Source organism: Enhydra lutris, unplaced genomic scaffold (genome assembly GCF_002288905.1).
Source record: "Enhydra lutris kenyoni isolate GAN:26980312 unplaced genomic scaffold, ASM228890v2 scaffoldscaffold85, whole genome shotgun sequence".
Taxonomy (NCBI): domain Eukaryota; kingdom Metazoa; phylum Chordata; class Mammalia; order Carnivora; family Mustelidae; genus Enhydra; species Enhydra lutris.
Genome location: NW_019154169.1, coordinates 985,395 through 1,004,372, shown reverse-complemented (window position 1 = coordinate 1,004,372; position 18,978 = coordinate 985,395).

The window sequence follows — 18,978 nt, the reverse complement described above, 5'->3', positions numbered from 1 at the left end:
TTAAGAAAGGAAGATATGTAAGGGGGTGAAGGCAAGTGGGAGGTATAGGCTTCCAGTTCTGGAATGAATAAATCACAGGGATGAGAGGCACAGCATAGGGAGCACAGTCACTGGTAATTTAATAGTGTTTTGTGGTAACAGATAGTAGTTACACTTGTGGTGAGTACAGCATAACCTACCGAGTTGTTGAGTCCCTTTGTTGTACACATGAAACGAATGTAACATCATGTGTTACTATACTTAAAAAAAAAAAAAGAAAGAAAAGAAAAGGAAGAGATTTAGAAAAAGAATTAATGAAGATGAAATAAATTATTTTTTGTTATTTTTACTTGATCTGATAGATAATGCTTTGTTCAAAATAATAATAGCAACCATGCATTCAGTGACTATAGTTTAGGGAAATGAATGATAGCAATGTCACAAGGAATTGGGAATACTCTTTCATAGGGTACTTGTGCTATACCTGAAGCAGTATTATGTTATTTGAAAGTAGACTGGCATTAGTTGTAAAAATATACTGCAAACTGTAGGGCAAACACTTTAAAAATTTACATAGAAAAGTAATTGCTTTGCTGAAGAGAGGAGAAAAAAAAAATAGAATGATATAAAATGCTCAACAAACACCGGAGAAGATAGGAAAAAAAGAGTGGAAGACAAGAAAAAGAAAAAAAGAACAAGGACAATGTATTTGAAAATTCACAAATATGGTAATCCAACTTTATCAATAATCATTTTAAATGTGAATGGCATAATATGCCAATAAAAGACAGAGACTACCGCAATGGATTAAAAAAAGCAAGACCCAGCTATATGTTGTCTATAAGAGATCCATTTTAAATATAAAGGCAGAGTTAGATTAAAAGTAAGATAATGGAGAAAAATATACCATGTTAACACTAATCAAAAGAAATTTGGAGCAGCTATATCAATCTAAGATAAAGATGACTTTAAAGCAAGGAATATTATCAGAGATAAAGAGAGACATTACATAATAATAAGGGCTCAATTCTCCAGAAGGGCATAACTGTTCTTAATGTGCATGCCCCTAACAACAGAACATCAAAACATGTGAGACAAAAACTAATAGAACTACAAGGAGAAATAGACAAATCCAGTATTATAGTTGGAGCCTTTAACATCCCTCTGCTGGTAATTGACAGATCCAGCAGGCACAAAATCAGTAAGGATATAGTTAAACACACAGCAACATCAATCAACTGGATCTAATTGACTTTTATAGAATACTTCATCCAACAATGGCAATTCAATCCAACAACACATTCTTCTCAAGCACACGTGGAACATTCATTAAGATAGAACACATTCTAGGTCATAAAACATACTTTAACAAATTTGAAAGAATAGACATCATACCAAGGATATTCTCTAACCATAATGGAATTACACTAGAAATCAATAACAGAGAGCTGGAAAACCCCAAAATATTTGGAGATTAAACACACTTTTAAATAATATGTGGGTCAAAGAAGTCTCAAGAGCAATTTTTAAATATTTTGAACTGAAAGACAATAAAATGCAATCTATTAAAATTTATGGGATGCAGTAAAGCAGTAATTAGAGGGAAATTTATAATAGTGAATGCATATATTAGAAAAAAAGAAAGATCTAAAATCAATAATCTAAGCTCTACTACAGGAAACTAGAAACTGAAGAGCAAATTGAATCCATAGTAAGCACAAAAAAGAATACAAATCAAAAAATAAATAAGTAAAATTGAAATTAGGGAAACAATAAAGAAAATCAATGAAACCAAAAGTAGGTTCTTTGAAATATCAGTAAAACTGAAACACCCTCTAGCCAGGTTTACCAAGAAGAAAAGAGAGAAGATAAAAATTGCTTACATCAGAAATGAAAGAGGGGCCATCATTATTGACCCAGGCAGATTAAAAAGATAATAAATAATTATTACAAAGGTAATATTACAAGATTTGAATAGATGTAAAGATATTCCATGCTTATGGATACAAAGATTTAATATTGTTAAGATATCAGTTGTTCTCAACTTGATCTGTAGATTCAATGAATTCCCCATCAAAATCCTAACATGTTACTTTGTGGGTATCAACTCATTCCAAAGCTTATATGGAAAGGCAAAAGACCCAGAATAGTTAACATTATACTGAAAAAGAAAGTCAAAGGGCTGACATGACCCAACTTCAAGTGTTATTATAAAGCTACAGCAATTAAGATAACACAGTATCCGGATAACACAGGATCCATATAGACGGATCCCTGAACAAGACCAGATGTAGTCAAATAATCTTTCACAAAGGAGCAAAGACAATCATGTGGAAAAAAGAGAGTATTCAACAAAGGGTCCTGGATCAACTGTATATCCTCACACAGGAAAAAAAAAAAAAAAAATCAATCCCAACACTGACCTTATGCCTTCACAAGAATTAACTCAAAATATATCACAGACCTAAATGTAAAATACAAAGCTATAAAGCTCTTAGAAGATAACATAAGAGCAAATCCAAGTGACCTTAGGTTTGACAATGAAATTTTAAATGCACGAAAATCATGATCCATGAAAGAAAAGATTGATGTCAGATTTGATTTAAATGGAAAACTTTTTCTCTGTGACAGACACTGTTGAGAGAAGAAAAAGACAAGCCATGGGCTGAGGAAAAATATTTGCAAACACTTATGTGATAAAGAACTTGTATCCAAAATATACAAAGAACTCTTACAATTCTATAATAAGAAAGAAAATAACCCACTTAAAAAGTGAACAAAATAACTGAATAGACACCTGACCAGAAGAGATATACAGATCTAAATAGGCATATAAAAAGATATTTAACATTATGTGGGAAATTACAAATTGAAACAATGAGATAGCACTCCGCCCCTATTAGAACGGCTACAAACCAGAACACTTTCAACACCAGAGATGTTGGTGTTGAGCAACTGGTGAGGATGGAATGCAACTCTCATTCATTGCTGTTGGGAATTCAAAATGGTATAGCCACTTCAGAAGAGAATTTGGCAGTTCCGTACAAAGCTAAACACAGACTTACAATAAGGTCCAGGGATTCTGCTTCTAGGCATTCACCCAGTGAGTTAAAAACTTATACCCACATTCATGTGAAAAGCTGCACATGAATGTCTATAGCAGCTTAAGTCATAATTGGCAAAACTTGGGGAGAACCAAGATGTCCTTCAATGAGGGAATCAACAGTGGTACATCCATATAATGGAATACTATTTAGTGATACAAAGAAATGATCTATCAAGCCATGAAAGAACATGGAAGAAACTCAAATGCATATTTCTAAGTGAAAGTAGCCGGTCTGGAAAGAGAACATATTGTATGATTCCAACTATATGACATTTTGCAAAAGATAAAACCACAAAGACAATAACAAGATCAGATGTTGTCAGGGGTTGGTGGGGGTGGCCAGTGGAGTGGTGAAAGGATGAATAGGTTGAATGCAAAGTACCTTTAGGACAATGAATTTATTTTGTACGACACATCAAGGATACATGAGAGACACATGACTTTATGCAGTTGGAAAAACCTGTACAACACAGAGTGAATCCTAATGGGAAGTATGGACTTCAGTTAATAACAATGTGTCAATATTGGTTCAACAGTTGTGACAGCTGCACCACACCAATGCAAGATATCAATAATCAGGGAACCTATGGGGAGAAGATTTGGGAACTCTGTACTTTATGTTAAATTTTTTCTATAATCCTAAAACTGCTCTATAAACTGTTAAAAATTATATGGATCAAGGAAGAAATCACAAGGAAATTTAGAAAATATTTTGAACCGAATGAAAATGTGAGGACAGCAGATAAAAATTGTGGTATGTTCTTAAATCAGTGCTTAGAGAAAAAAATTATGATTCAAAGTTTGCCTTAGAAAGGAAGAAAGATCTCAAATCAACAATCTAAGCTTTTACATTAAGACATTAGAAAAAGGGCAAAATAAACCCAAAGCAAGCAGAAGGAAGGAAATAGTAAAGGTAAATAAAAGAAAATGAAAATAAAAGTAAATAGAGAAAAATCAATAAACAAAAGTTGAGTCTTTGAAAAGATTAAAAGAAAATATAAAATTTTAGCCAGACCGACAAGAAAAAAAGGAGTCAACATACATTATAAACAGCAGAGATGACAAGATGGAGGGTATGGAAAGATGCCACAAATATTCAAATGTTAATAAGGGAATACTATGCAAAAACCTTACATATATAAGTTCAACAACTTGGCTGAATGAGCCAGTTCCTTGAGAACCACAAGCAACCAAAATTTATCCAAGAAGAAATAGATAACCTGAATAGTCTTATAACTATTTAAGACACTGAACTGGTAGTTTAAAAAGTAAAACTTCTGAAATAGAAAACTCCAGGCTCAGATATTTTTTATAAATATTTAAAGAAGAAATAATCAATTCTACATAATCTGTTCCTGAAAATAGGGGGACTTTCCAACTCATGAGGTCAGAAGTCTTATGATAACAAAACCAGACAAAAACAGCATAAGAGGACGCCTGGGTAGCTCAGTGGGTTAAGCCTCTGCCTTCAGCTTACTTCATGATCTCAGGGTCCTGGGATGGAGCCCCACATCGGGTTCTCTGCTCAGCGGGGAGCCTGCTTCCTCCTCTCTTTCTCTCTCTCTCTCTGCCTGCCTCTCTGCCTACTTGTGATCTCTGTCAAATAAATAAATAAAATCTTTAAAAAAAAAAAAACAGCACAAGAAAGAAAAAACTACAGCCCGCTATCCCTTGTGAATTTAGATGCTAAAGTCTTCAACATAACATTAGCAAATTAAACACAGCAGTATATAAAAATAATAGGATACCAATAGGAAAAAAAAAAGAAGATACAGTCCATATATATACAATGGAATATTATGCCTCCATCAGAAAGCATGAATACCCAACTTTTGAATCAACATGGATGGGACTGGAAGAGATTATGCTGAGTGAAATAAGTCAAGCAAAGAGAGTCAATTATCATATGGTTTCACTTGCTTGTGAGCATAAGGAATAACATGGAGGACATTGGGAGAAGGAGAGCAGAAGGGTGTTGGGGAAAATCAGAGAGGGAGAAGAATGATGAGAGACTGTGGACTCTGAGAAATAAACTGAGGGTTTTGGAGGGGGAGGGGTTGGGTTGGGTGAGCCTGGTGGTGGGTATTAAGGAGGGCATGTATTGCACGGAGCACCAGTGTGATGTATAAACAATGAATCTTGGAACACTGAAAAGATAAAATAAAGTTAAAAAATAAAAAAAAATAAAAACAAAACAAAACAAAATAATAGGATACCATGAGCAAGTGGGATTCACCCTGGGAGAGTAGGGCTGCTTTGATATTTGAAAACCAATCAACGCAACAGACCATATTAACAGTCTAAAGAGGGAAATAATACATACACAAATAAATCGACATAGAGGAAGAATTTTACAGAATCCAACACCCATTTATACTTAAAAAAAAAAAAAAAAAGTAAATCAGAAATAGAATGGAAATTCCTTAACCTAATAAAAACCAGATAGAGGACATGTACCCCCCCCCCCAAAATGCTCCATGGTTAGGAGATTAAATATTTTCCCCCAAGATAGGGAACAAGGCAAGGATGTTTACTCCCAGCCATCCTATTTAACATCTTACTGGATGTGTTAGCCAATGCCATAAAACAAGAAAAAGAAATAAAAACCACACAGATTAAAAAGGAAGAAATAAAATTGAATACATACATCAAATATATATATATATATTTGATTATGTATAATTATATAAAGATATTCTTAGAAATAATAAGTGAGATAATCAAGGTCAGGATAAAAGATCAAAATAAAAATATGAATCCTATCTCTAATATTGGCAGTGAAGAATTAGAAACTGAGATTTCAAAACCAATATAATATATAATAGCTTCAAAAACGAAATACTGGGGTGCCTGGTTGGCTCAGTGGGTTAAAGCCTCTGCCTTCGGCTCAGGTCATGATCCCAGGGTCCTGGGATCGAACCCTGCGTTGGGCTCTCTGCTCCACAGGGAGCCTGCTTCCTCCTCTCTCTCTGCCTACCTTTCTGCTTACTTGTGATTTCTGTCTGTCAAATAAATAAATAAAATCTTTTAAAAAAATGAAATACTGAAACTGGAATTAAAATAAAAACTTTTTAAAAAATGAAACACTGAGATATAAAATGTAATGAAGATTTGTAGTACTTATATGTGGAAAATTTTTATATGGTAATAAAAACAATCAAAAATTACTTTGATAAACACTTATTTACATTTGTTAACATTATCGGATTTTTAAAATCACTGTAATAGCACAGTAATCAAGACAATACATTATTGTTGAGGGGACAGAAACAGATATCAGTGGAACGTAATAGGTTCAAAAACTAGACCCACGCAAATGTGGTCAAGGTACACAGGCAAGTCAGTGGAGAAAAGAGAAGTCTGCCAAGAGTGAGCTCTCAGAGGTCGGGAGTCTAGACAAGTCACAGACCTCCAGGGATGAACCTGTGACTGTGGTTACCATAAGTTGAGCTCAGAGAAATTAAGAAAGCTATCTGCATTCTGACAGTAGAAAGGGATAGAGTGTCCATTCCAACCAGATCGCTTGGATCCCCTAATGCCTACCTATTTATTTAACAATCTAATCGTAACTGCTACATCTCAGAAGATGAGATAATATCTACCTTGAAGGGCAGTTGTAAGAATTCTATAAGGTACTGTATAATAAGTTTTTATCAAAGCATCTGGCAAGGCACAACCAATGAAAGCCATAGTTATGATCCTGATGAAATTATTCATATTAGAAAATGGACTCTTCTGCTAGCACATGAAGAAAGACACATTGTCATAATCGCCCTTAAGTTATCTCTACACCCAATGTGAGGCTCAAACTTCCAACCCCAAGATCAAGAGTCGCACCCTCTACCAACTGAGCTGGCCGGGCACCCCTACCCTTAAATGATACTTGAAATCACCTGTAAAGTAGTCTACCTGGTTTTGCATATTAAAATTTATACACTTTGTATAATATACGAATGTATATAAATATATGCAGGCGTGTTCAAGATAGGACCAAGAACACCTTCAATAAACAAAGCGTACACTTTACTATAAAATGTGGTCATTTCACTCATTGTACTGAGCTGATGCAGGTCCTCCAGCCCCAGAAATTTTCCCCTCTAGGATTTGAGCAGGATCTCTTTACAAGTAAATAGAGAACCCACACTTAACAAGATGAGCTAGCCAGGGAGGGCCTTCCCCTTCACAGAGACCCCCTGCACTTCCCCAATTTGAATTGCTAAATTCTTGGTGGGCATCTTGGACACTGCCCAGAAGCAATGTCCTGGGGCAGGTCTACCAGGATGCTACAGAGCATTGTGGGTGGGCTGAGATCTACCGCCCAGGGGCAACACGCCAGCCATCCACAACTTCTCTCTAGAACACAGGAGAACTAAAACATCAAGCTCTTGAATTCATCCTACCTCAGCCACTTCTTGTTCTACCTTGCTTTCTCTTGTGTATCCCCAACTATGTGCTCTCAGGAGGGAGGCAGGCGATGAATGTCTGCAAACAGTACCCCAGTGCAGAGTCCTGGGGAAAACACAGGGCATCGATTCTCCCAGACTTGTGTCAGGCAGTCAGCAACCGACTTGACCTCTCTGATACCTGATTTCTGATTTTTTTTTTAAGATTTTATTTATTTATTTGACAGAGAGAGATCACAAGCAGGCAGAGAGGCAGGCAGAGAGAGAGAGGAGGAAGCAGGCTCCCCGCTGAGCAGAAAGCCCGATGCAGGGCTCGATCCCAGGACCCTGAGATCATGACCCGAGCCCAAGGCAGTGGCTTAACCCACTGAGCCACCCAGGCGCCCCCTGATTTCTGATTTTAAAAAACAAAAGAAAACACCAAGTGAAACTCTCTTGTAGGGCAATTGTAAAGATTTAAAAAGGTCGCTCTCCGAAGAGCACTGCTTCACAAAGAAGACCCGGAGAAGCAGGAATCATATAAAAAAGTGACACTCTGGGATTTTTATTTAAAAAGAATTTTTTTTTTCATCCAAAAGGACAACCAAAGGGGGAGGTATGACCATGACTGGATGGCAAAGCCTCAGCCAACCCGAGCAAGCAATGGGGCTCAAAGGGGGTCCAGGGCAATCCCAGACCCAAATTCCAGATCCTGCATGCTATGATTGCTGAGGAATCCAGGAGGAAATTTCTGCAGGGTCTGCTTTGAACCTCAGAACTCATGATTCTCATCTTCCTCACTCTTTCTCATTTACAAGATAAATAATGTTAAGATGAAAGAAAAATTATTTTACAATCTTTTAATCGCTAGAAATTGTGTATAATTATTTTTACCTCCACTCTAGGGCCAAGAACGGCTGTGAATTCCTTGGCTTCTCAAAGTGTAAAAAGAAATGCTTCAATTTTGCATTAATTAAAGACATTTTTTCCCCATTCCTGTCCATTAGCCGCCATCACGCCATGGCTTCGAATGGTCATTACAACAGACAGAAATAGGAACATAAATTCCCCACTAATGAAAATGTCAGGAGGACACACCGTCTATCACAGAAGGTTCTGATATGGAGAGGGCTTCATTTTTTTTTTTCCTCTCTTTCTCTCACACAGGTTTCTCCAGTTGTAGTTTCTTCCAGACCTGCATGGAAAGGCAAGCCTCTTTTATTTATAGATAACCTGGGAAGCATCCTTTGCAGTAGATTGAGGACTATGCTCACATCCAAGTAAATATTCCATTGATTTTTAAAATTGTTCCCTTTCTTATCAAACCTCACAGGGTCTCGGCCTGGGAAACCTCACTGACCTTCCTCCTTCCTGATGAGGCCAGCTTCCTTGAGATTGGGGGTGGCGTATGCGTCTGCCACCAACCGGCTCTGTCACCAACCGGCTCTGTCACCATTTTATGAGGTGAATGTTACATCGGTCAGCTGTGCTCCTTCTCCTCCACCTCCCTCTTCCGCCTCAGCGTGGGGAGTTCAATCACTCAGGCTTTAGAGAGCTCATTCAGAAGCACTCTTGCTCTGCCTTCAGCAGAAGAATGGCTTTAACGTTGGGTGGTGTTAGCTCCGGCCAACGTTTCATCGGGGCACCAAGGGCAGATCTGAATGCTGGGTCCTTGTCCTCACACCGCTCCAGAGACACAGCCCCAGAGCTCCGCAGCCAGGCTTTAGTCTCTTTCAGAAGAACGTCATCTCTCTTCCAGGCTTAAACCATGAATGGAAGCTGCTAAAGGCAATGCCGTTTTTCCTATTTTAAGTAAAAGGCCATCAGGACGCCCACTTTGGAAAACTTTGTCTACTCATAGAGAAAAAAAAAAAAAAAGTTGAGGGGAATCAGGAGGTATTTTTAAAAATCAAGCTCTTTTGATAACCTCATATATAGATTCAGTCTTTCCAAGGGTCTGTGCTTGACCCTAAATTCTCTTTGGCTAGTGCGGCTGTTGAGATGGCTCTGGTCTTAAGTTAATCAATATCTCTTCACATGAGACAATCTTTAACACCTGGAGCCTCCTTCCAGGTAACACAGTCAATAGGGTTAGACCACTGTGAAATCATGCCAGCATTCAGTAGGCACTCAATAAAGCTTGCTAGCAAAAAGTGGGGCTTACGAGACAAAGCGACTTCCTCATTAGTCATTCTCTCTACACAATTGTGCTGGCCTGGCTGTCAGAAGGATTCCAAAAATATCCCTTCTCCAGAAAACTTCCAGACAGGTTGTGTTGAATGACTATTTTAGAAATAATATTTCAACATGTTAAAATGACTATTACAAGCCACCATTTGGATCCAGTTCAACTAAGGATGAATGGATGAAATCAATTTCCTGGATCAGAAGGTCTTTGGTTCCAGTGACCGCTAGCAACTGGTTCCACTCAGGTTCGTACATTGTGCAGGAAGGACAGAGGGCCGAAGAGTTGAAGCAGAAAGTGAAGTACTGCAGAACTTTCTCCCCTCCTCCAAGCCTTGTTTAACGAACATTCGCTAGAGTCACTGAGATCCTCCCACCTTTTCCATAAGCTGTGTGTCCTCTGCTCTGCTGCCTGGGATATCTGTGGGAAGGAGGAACTCGAGGGCACTAATGAGCAGGAGGACTTAAACAGGAATGCAGAGGGTAAGGAAAACCAGAGCCACACACAGACATGGACCCAGGATTAGGCAAGACAGACATGCTGGCATCAGGGATGGAATGCTAGGGCTGGACAGGCAGGCTGTCAGCTGCTCTGGCCATGAGGCTCACAAAGACCTTCAATCATCATGAAAACTGAGTTCCATGCACACCCTGCCATGGGCTTAAAATAATAACAGTAACAACAGCAACAAGACTGTGCTCAAGCAGCCAAGGGTGACCCCTGCTACAGAAATGAGTAACCTAAGACCGATAGCAATCAAAAAACTCGGAATCTCTTAGGGAACACAGTTCCACCACAGAATTTATCTAAACCCAGGAGTGATGCCTGTGGCAGTGTTAATATTATCTGAGGCTGTGATATTCTCTGCAAAGTAGCACAGTACCTTCTAAAAAGCCCTTTCCCAGGGCCGCTTCTCATCCAAAATACCTCCATCAGAAAGCACCAATACTTAACAGGAATCAAACCAAACGGAGCCATCTTTCAGCCTCAAAGCATCAAACCAACAGCAAAAGAGGAAGAAATGGAATAAGGTAAAACCCCATTAGCCTCAGTCTCCTCTCATGGCCTGTTATGGTGGCCCAGTGGGTGCTACGTACCATGCCGGGATTTTCTTCCTGGGTATAGAATATTCAACCCACCCGTACTGAGTCCTTGACTCATCCTAGGTGCCGTGATGGTCAGTGAAAGAGGAGCAAGACACCACATCCACCCTCAGGGAGCTCACGGGCAACCAGAAAATAAAATACCCAAATGATGATAGCACAAAAACAGAATATGATGCCCAAAGGGCTTGCAGGATTTGGAAGCCGGATGCAGGGCTTTCCATTCTCAGAGCATCTACATGCTTTGTTGTGTAAGACCCAAGACTTGGAGCTGTATCAGAAGCTGTATCAGAATCTTCAAGAAGATTCTGGTCAATGGGGGTGGGATTGGGTTAAGAAGGCAGGGAGATTCCTATTGGATTAAGGAAAGTTCAATAGGAACATGAGATGTCCGCTCCAACTTCAAAGAGCTCTTTATAGGATTTTCTGAGATTGGAACCACAGTTCTCCCTCAAGAAGTTGAGTACCCTTATGCATGGGTTTTCTTATCATAGAGGACCCAGTGCATGTTGGCTTTCCACAGAATGAGCTGGAAACCTTTGTAGATATGACTTACCCTACCAGGACTGCCCCAATTTCACCTTTCCTGGAGGCCAATGGTCAGTCCACAGGTAGGAAATAAACCATCATAATAAATAATAACAGCTAATATCTGTTGGTTGTTCTCTGCGAGTATTTTACATGCAACATACAATCTTACCCTCATAGAAATGAAAGCTAAGGGAAATAACGTAACTCTGCCAAGGTCATGGGGCTGGCAAGTGGAGGCACCAGGGTGCCAGGCTGCCTCTGGCTCAGATGCCTATCTCTCTAAATCCAGACTCTCTCCCGCAGGAATAGCACTGCTGCTTAACGAAGACCCCTGCCCTTTGTGCCAAACTTTTGTCGATACTGTTATTTAAAGGGACACATCCCAATTTACTCCAGTATCAATTCTCTATATCATTTACCTCAGCACTGATTGTATCATTCGCAAATTAGCATTAGGCAGCAATTTCTGGCCCCATATAAAACTATTTAGCAATCTCGCCAAGAAAATGAAAGATGTAAAGCAAAAGGCTGGGTGCTGAACCTAATTCTCTTCCTTATCTTCTTGTTACATATTGACGTATTTGAGGCCATTCAAAAGCATCCAACTTGTCTTGCTTGAGTGCAAATCAGATTATTGACAATGAAAGCCATTTAACAGTTATTTAAATGTTGGAGTCCTATCTCGGTGGGATCTGCTTCTTGACTGGCTTCTACGGCAGAATGGTCAACTTTTGTTCGTAGGGAACAGAGACGTTTCCCATTTATTCCGTGAGCCTAGCATGAGAGCTGTAGGATGTCTGCTCCAACACATCCAAATGTATCTCCCCGGATCATCACTACCCAATGGTCCAGCCCTGGCCACCACCCCAGCTGCAGGCCTGTGAAACTGTCATGGTCACATTGCCCAGAAGGGACAAGCCAAAAGAATTCCCTGTTCTGTCAACCACCCCTACATTTTAGGGAGCCCCAACTATTGCTTAGCACAAAGCCAGTTTCTAAAAAAAAACTGCTTCAGAAACATTCTGCTTAGTCCCATTTATTTAGCTATATTCAACATTGAGTGTGTATCTGCTGTGTGCTAGGTACTGTCTTAGGGTCTTAGATGGAGAAACAATCATGCCAAGAAGAGAAATGAAAAGCTGTTTTGTGGGGGACACTGATGTGACAAGCTCTCCATATTTGTGGTCCTAGATGCCGGGGGTGTAGTCAGCAGATGGCCTTCATCTATGAGCTCTTCTGGAATTGCCTTGGCTGCAGAGTCCCACCTTGTCCAAGATCATACCCTCTCCCAGCCATCCCATGTTCAGCGACAGATGACCTGGCCATCTCAGCTCAACTCTTAAGGCCTCTTCAAGTCCCAAAGATCCCCGTGGGCTGTCGCTGAATCACTGTAGCTTGACTCCTCAGGATGCTTAATTACACTTTCCCTCCCTCCCCCCCTTCATTCTATAGGCTTGAGACCAAGCGCTCACTCTCATCAACACCACACATGCTAAACTCTACCTTAGTGTCTGCTTCCCAGAAAACCCGATCTGTACCAGCTGGAAACAAGAGGAGTCCAAGAGAAAGTAGGTGTTGAAGTGGGGTTTTTGAAGCTGGGTCTCTCAATGTCTACTTCACTGGCCATAAAGACCCTATCACTCCTGGTCAGTATTGGCCCAGTTGTTAAAACTTTCATATGTACCAAATGGGAAAGATATGCCTATATAAGGAAATACATTTGCTGGTATCTGGTAGTTGAAACATATGAAGGAAATAATAACTAAAAGGAAAATGGAATTCATCTCAATTGGATTGTCATCTGGAAAAAATATAAGGAGAAGATAAGAGCAATTCATCAACCCTTGAAAGCTCCTGCAAAGTCCCTGGGTCCCTTTGGAAACATACACAAAGACTCATTTCTTGCAGCAGGAGGGTAGAAGAGCTGAGGACCAGGCCTTGGGTGGAGTTGTTAGATCAGCTGATCTCTGTAAAAGGTTAGATTCCCAATCCCCAATTTGGCAGTTCTTCTATGCCAAGGTTAGAACCCAATTGGGTTAAAAGTGGACCTTGACACTGGAATGGGGACATCTGATGAACATCTGGAGAAATCATTTATTTCCAGATTCCCAGTACCCTCTGAACCCACAGAAGTCACCCACCTCTCCCTATTAAAGAAGTGTCTCCTCCTCTTGCTTGCAGGCAATGCAAATTTCTCTCCTGGGTCATAAGATGCATGTCCCTCAACATTGACCTCAATTCCCACACTTCTACTCTAATTAAATCACAGTAAAGCCCAGCTGGGATCATGCTGGGTCTGATAAGAAAGGAAAAGGGTCCTACCCTAAACGCAAGACCTATCTAGCATGTTTGTGCTGGAACCAGGAGATTACATATGGGGTTGGAAACTGGTAGTATTTGGGCAAGGGAACCAAAGGAAGGGGTTGAATCAGGCACAGTTTGTCAGCTTACGAACACTTTTTCTGAATACAAGGTTTAAAACCTTGGTGAGGTCCCTGGAAATGGAAAGATGTGCTGCTGAAATGTTTCCTACGAGTATGGAAAAAGCAACCATCAACACTAAATGAGGCTGGAATGGCAGAATTGTCACGGCACACAGCGGAAGAAGGGATTAAAAGGATCTCAGAAATAGGCGTACCAGAATGGACATAATCTTTAAGGCGGGAGAACCAGATGATCATGCTCCGTGCAAAAGTCTGGAGAATGCACCATTCACAAGAGGCCTATGGAGTGCCCTGGTCAGAGGGGCACTGGCTCACTGTCAAGTTCAGTGGTAGTTCCTTTAGTCCACAGCTAGTGGTAGAGGAGGCTATGACAGAACTGGACAATGGGGACAACAGAACACTCAAACAATATTGGAAGGATCACAGTGTCAGAAGCCAAGAGGCTATAATTATTGTAGTAAGTGGCAAGGTCAGAAGGCCACTCATCTGCTGAGCTACAGAGATGGTTAATAGAACACCTTGGGGGCAAAACAGAACAGCAACCAACCAGGGCTCTACTCAATTTGTACCATCAAAGGAAATCAGAGATGGATGATAAAGAGAAGGAGGGCAGTCTCCACAAAAAGCCATGCTTCCTTGCCCAGCTCTCAGACCTGGAACACACTGAATGCAGACAAAGCCTTGTCCCCGCCAAGGAGAATCCTGTGACCCCACAGCCAAGGATACCCTGTAATAGTCTTCCTGTCCTTCCTCAGAGGGAACTTCTCTGTGCCCTGCAGAGAGGGAACCATCCAAACTCTTGGCAGACTGTGGGGCTCAGGATCTGGGTTGACATGGACCTCTGCAGACCCAAAGAATTGTCACAGTCCCCTGGTAGAGAGAGCTCTAGGACCACATGTGATCGGTGGAGTTCTGGCCAAAGTCTGCCTCACATGGGCTCCAGTGGGTTCACAGACTCTACAGTGGAAAATTTCCCCCATCCTCTAATGGGTGACAGGGCAGATATACTGGGAAATCAACACACTGAGTCCCTTGCCAGTGGAGTAAGAGCCCTCCTAATGGAGATGGCCAAGTGGAAGACCCCGTGAGTACCTACCCCTGATCAAGATGGAAAACAAGCAATAATATTATGTCCCAGGAAGAAGACAGAAATCAGTGCTCCTATTAAAAATCTAAGAAATGCAAGGACGGTGGTTCTCATCATATCTCCACTTGATTACCAGCGTAGCCGAAAGGAAGAATTGCAGTGTCGATCCCTAGGGTTTGAGATCAAGACTACAGTGTGTGCATCAGAAAACACTTCCAGGGTAACTATGGGTCCTGATAAAGACGGTGTGCCTGACCCTGGACCCCCAAATGATGGAGGTCTGTCACAGTTTCTGGTGGGCCTAGGAATGTTCTTTGGGGGATGGAAGTGGTTAATCCAGAACCAGGATGAGCAGCGCCAGAAGACACAAGCGAGCTGCAGGAGCAAGTGGCGTTGACCTCCTCGTCACTCACAACTCCTGTTCTCTTTCTGAGTTCACCCTATGACTTCAGGGGATCCCTTATGACTACCTGACAGAGGAAGAAAAACCCCAGGCGCCTTTCACAGATGGTTCAGCTCAGTGTGTGGATTAAAGATGAAAATGGACAGCAACAGTACTGTAGCCCTATTCAGGAATGACTTCGAAAAATAGTCAAAGTTGGGGGTGGGGGGCGGAGGGGTTCCTCTCAACTGGCAGCATCTAGGCAAGACAACTGGTCATCCACTTTGCCTGGACAAAGAAGTAGCCCAGTGTTAGATTATATATGAATCCATGGGCAGTGGCAAGTAGCCAGGCTAGATGGTCAGGGACCTGGAACAAGAGAAATTAGGGTCTTCATATATTTTTTTAAAATCTGTTCTGTATTTTATGATGCTTTGGCACCCTGACCTGAGAGCTTCTCTCTTGCTGACTTGGAGAGATTACCCCTTCCTGGAGATAGCTGATTCCTAGCCTGAGCAACCTAGTGGCCCCCCCCAGCAGGTGTTTCATATGCAAATAAACCAATCTAAAGCCTGTATCCCTGACCACCTCCTTTATTAGTCTATCTTACATCTTGGGCCAATATTGCCCTGCCCTAATCACCCCAGAACCAGCTACCAAATCAATTCCATTTGGGACATCCACCATGGAAGGGACACTAATGGGCCAAGGAGAAAAATGGCTCAGCCAACTGACATCGGCCAGCGTCTCCTCAGCTACTCCAGTGCTATGCTAAGGGTGTTACGAACAACGTAGGCACAGTGATGGTGTGCACCCAGGCTTCCATTTGCCAAAGCCATTGTCACTGCCAAATGTTCAACTGACCAACAACAATGAAGACGGATGCTTGCCCAGGAACAGCACCACACCCCAAGTTGGGAGCAAGCGGACAGCATTCACCTACGTCTGTCCTGGAATGTCCATCAATTCCTTCTGAAACGAATAAGCATGAATCTTGGGCTTGAATTTGCCTATTCTGCCCACAAAGCAGGAACCACATCACCACTTGAGTGTGTATAGAAGGTTAGAGCTCCCAGGATGGGATCCACACAACAGCTCCTCAGACCAGGAGGCCACGTTTATAACAGAGAGAGGAGGTAGCGGGCTCAGGAGTCTGGGACCCTCTACTGTACTGTGTACTGATCACCCCGAAGCTACCAGCTTGAAAGAAGGCAGGAACCACCACCAAAGGCTCTGCTGAAGTGCCCGCTGAAAGGCAGTGCTTTACCGGGGTGAGAACCCATCCTATCAGAACAGTATACATTTCGGATCCAAGACGCGTACACAAGATTGTGCACCCAGCGGGAAAGACACACAGGTCCAGAGACCCACGAGGTGCAGTAGAAGTGGCCTGACTTAACATCCTTCCCATGACCCAATGGAGAACCTGTGCTTCCCGAACCATGTGATGCTTGTCATCGCGGCGTTCAAGATCCTGGTTCCCACAGGGGGATGCTTCCACCTGAAGACACAGAAAGAGCCCCAAGACAGCATGAGCTGCACCTGTGCCAGAGGAGCGTCAGGGAAGAGAGCAGTCACCATCCCTGCAGGGTGCCTGACCCTGGTCATCGGGAGGACGTCAGACTGCTCTTTCCCAGGAGGGGGAAGAGGGGGACGTGTTGGACAGCCGGGTGATGTACATGGTTACTCTTGGCATCTCCTCGCCCAGTTATAGTGGTAAAGGAGCGAACGCCATGATTCCAGTCTGAGAAACATGTAGTGACTGGAAACTCCGACGTTAAGATGAAGGTTTGGATAATGGCCCAAATAAGCCACCCAGACCAGCACAGAAGCCTCAGGAGGCTGAGGACAACTGGGAATGGATAACGGAGAGGGAGACCGAAAAGCCAGAGGGGTAAACAGTGGCAGGCAGATGACTCGTTGCCCAGACCCCCTGCAAGGAAGGGCCTGTTGCCCCAGCTTCTGGGAGTTCGGTGTACAGCCTCCAGCTGTCAGTTCCTTCGAGAATGGTCTCAGAGGCAGAGAGGCACCTCAACCAGTGTCATGCCACATCTAGGGACTGTGAACAAAGGAGTATAAATGCTCTGCCATTTCAGCCCAACTCTGGGCCATTCTGAAAAGCCAGTCTGTTTCCAGAGCCCTCCATCCAGAGGGATGGCTGACCACAGGTCCTGGGGGCCAGCAGACAATGGCTTGTCTTGCTCAGACTCTCAGCCCCCCTGCAAAGCCTGAGAGCCTCCTTCCCTGAGGCATCTGCTCCAGCCCCTAGCTGCTGCCCAGCTCGGGCCCCACTCCAGGGGTCTCTGAGTTCTGGCTTCCTCGGGGCTCCAAAACAGGAAGAGACAATGAAGACCAACCCCTCCACCCCACCCCCACCAGGTTCTTCTTCAACGTCATTCTAACTGGGACATTTCTCTGCCCCTTACACTCTAGGTCTGCTCGCTCCAGCTCTGCATCTTGGGAGGCAAACACTCCGGGTTTTTGTTTTATTTCGTTTTGTCTTGTTTTTCCCTATTGGTCTTCATGTCCCACCAGGCCTGGGAAGGAGAGGAGAGACAGAGAGACTGTATACTCAGTTGGCAGTACCCAGAAATAACTTAAGTATTAAAAAACGAACAAACAAACAAAAACCAGAAAACCAGAAAACAAAACGAAAAGTAGGAGATACCCGGGGTCCCCTTCTCACCCCCCCAATCTCCCCATCGTGATGATTGTCCTCCGCACCCTTCCCTACCCCCCACGACACCCCTTGGAGCCTTCTGGAGCCTCCGGGTGCTTCCAGCCGTCAGTGGCCTCTCTGCTCGCCCGGCCGCCCTGTTCCAGGCTGGCACGTCGTCGCCGACATTCCAGCCAAGGATCATATCGGCCCCCAAGGCACTGAAACCACAACCGAGCTTCCCACGGCTCAGTTCTGACGCCGCTGCCTCCTCTCTGTCACTCCGGCCTGTGCTGAGCGCCTGGCGGCCACCATCTGTCACATCAGTGTCATTACTGCAGAATCCATCAAACTCTCTTCCACACCAACCATGAAGGCCACGGACGTCATCTTCAATTGTCAGCCCCACCCAGCTTCTCCCAAAAGGCCTTCCCTCTCCCATTAACTCATTCTTTTATTCCCTCATTTAAGGAAGAGGTTGGAAGAGCCCGTCATGGGTCAGGCAGTGTACTTGGCACGGGGGACGGATGCCCACGGTGGACACCGTCCCCGCCATGGCAGGGTGCACTGCCACAGTCCTCCAATACGTCCCTGCACATGAATGAAGAGCTCAGTCCGGAGAAAAAGCCGAGGTTTTGAGCATTCAATCGCCCAGCATTTGCCAACTCGAAGTGTGTGCCTCCGGCTGCCCACGGGGTTGAGGAACCCAACCCTTGGAGCTGGCGATCCTCAGCGGATGTGGAGAAGGTGGAAGAGGACAGCCACTGACTGCAAAGGGAGGCCAGTGGAGATACTGCTGGGGCCGCGCTTAGGTTAAGGGGAGGCTGCCGCGGCCAGGAGCTGGCCCGCCGCTTCGGCTTGTCGTCGCGAACCCGCCGAGTGGGTTGGTGGAAAGATTGCTGTTTTATAGGCGGGAGAAGGGCTGGGGATGCTCAGGAACTGGTTCCACTCTCACCCCAGCATCCTCTGGGGATACATTCCCATCATGGGGATTATCTGGGGTGGGGGTGGGGGGGAGAAAAAAAAGAAAAATGAAACCAAACCAAAAAACCTCAGCTTTTTGGGTCCTCTGGTGAATCCCACTATGGTGTGGCCTCCAAGCAGGGTCTGCGCTCCCCCACGT